The sequence below is a fragment of the Orycteropus afer genome, unplaced genomic scaffold (assembly GCF_000298275.1).
Source record: "Orycteropus afer afer isolate SDZICR_OR568_19922 unplaced genomic scaffold, OryAfe1.0 scaffold00256, whole genome shotgun sequence".
Lineage (NCBI taxonomy): Eukaryota > Metazoa > Chordata > Mammalia > Tubulidentata > Orycteropodidae > Orycteropus > Orycteropus afer.
Window position 1 is genome coordinate 588,435 of NW_006921843.1, and position 2,085 is coordinate 590,519.

Below are 2,085 nucleotides of genomic sequence, written 5' to 3' on the forward strand. Positions count from 1 at the left end.
GTCTTGTTCTTCACCAATTCTTTCATTGCAGCTTTGACTTCCTTCTTCAGTACCATTGGTTCTAGCTCATATGCCACTTCCTGAAATGGATGAAGATTGACCAGTTCTTTTTGGTACAGTGACTCTGTGTATTCCTGCCATCTTCTCTTGATGTTTTCTGCATCATTCAATTTTTTGACCATAGAATCTCTCAATATTGCAACTCGAGGCTTCAATTTTTTCTTCAATTCTTTCAGCTTGCGAAATGCTGAGCATGTTCCTCCTTTTTGGTTTTAAAACTCCAGGTCTTTGCACATTTCATTACAGTAATTGTTTTTGCATTATTCTTTAGTGCTGCATAATATTCCACTGTGTGTATGTACCATAGCTTGGGTATCCATTCTTCTATTGGTGTGCACCTATGTTTTTTCATCTTTTTGTTACTGTAAATAGTGCGTGGTGAACATGGATGTGCACGTATCTGTTTGTGCCCTTGTTCTCACTTCTTTAGGATATATTGCTGGATCAAATGGTATTTCTATTTCCAACTTTTTTAGGAATTACCATACTGATTTCAGCAGTGATTTTTATCATTTTACAGTCCCACTACCAGTGTATAAGAGTCCAAATTTCTCTATATCTTCGCCAGCATTTTTCAATTTCTGTCTTGTTGAACTTTGATATTAGTGCTGGACTGAAATGCTATCTCATGGTTGTTTTCATATGCATCTCTAATGGCTAATAAGCATGAACATCTCTTCATGTATTTGTTGGGTGCCTGATTGTCTTTGGTGAAGTCTCTATTCATATCTTCTACCAATTTCTTAGTTGGATTGTTTTTCTGTTTGATGTTGAGGTGTTGGGGTTTCTTATAAATTTTAGGGATAAGTCTCTTATCAGGTATGATGTTGCCAAATATTTTTTCCAAAAAATGTGTAAGTTTTCTTTTGGAGAAGTCTTTTTATTCACATAAGAATTTAACTTTTAGAAGGTCCCAAACATCTAGTTTATCTACTGCTGTTTGCATATTTTGGGTTAGGTTTGATAGTCTATTTTTGCTATATACTAGGATCCCTAATTTAGCCCTTATTTTTTCTGTGATGAATTTTATAATTTTAGGTTTCACATTTAAGTCTTCGATCCATATGGAGTTAGTTTTTGTGTATATTGTGACTTACGGATCTTGTTTAATTTTTCTGCAAGTGAACATCCCGTTTTGGCAGTACCATTTATTAAAGATACTAGTTCTTCCCAATATAGTGGATTTCAGTCCTTTGTCAAAGATCAGCTGACCATAGGTGGATGGATCTATTTTTGGGTTCTCACTTTTGTTCCACTGGTCTATGTGTCTATCATCATACCAATGCAAGGCTATTTTGATTACTGTGACTGTATAATAGGTTTTGAAGTCTGGGGGTGTGAGACCTCTTACTTTGTTCTTCTTCATTAGTGCTTTGCTTATCCTAGGTCTTTTTCCCTTCTATATAAAATTAGTGATTGGTTTTCCCATGTATTTAAAGAATATTGATGGAACTTGGATCGAGATGGCATTAAATGTATAGATTGCTATGGGTAGTATTGCCATTTTCACAATGTTCAATCATCCTATCCATGAGCATAGTATGTTCTTCCATTTATGTAGATCTCTCATAGCTTCTTTAAGTAGTATTTTGTAGGTTTCTTTGTATAGATCTTTTGTGTCCCTGGTAGTATTTATTCCCAAGTATTTTATCTTTTTTGTAGCTGTTGTAAATTGTATTGATTTCCATTTCAGAGATCTCTTTAGTGGTGTAGAGGAATCCAACTATTTTTTTATGTTGATCTTGTATCCTTCCACTATGCTATCTTTCAATAAGTACCAATAGTTTTCTTACTGAGTCTCTTGGGTTTTCTAGGTATAGGATCATGTCATCTGCAAATAGGGATAGTTTTATTTCCTCTTACCCAATTGAATGACTTTTGTTTCCCTTTCTACCTTACTGCCCTGGATGTTGTTGTTGTTGTTATTTGCCATCCAGTCAGCCCCGACTCATAGCGACCCCTCCTTGGGTTTCCAAGGCAGTGTCACTACGGAAGTAGGATTGCCCAACCTTCCTTCCGAGGAGT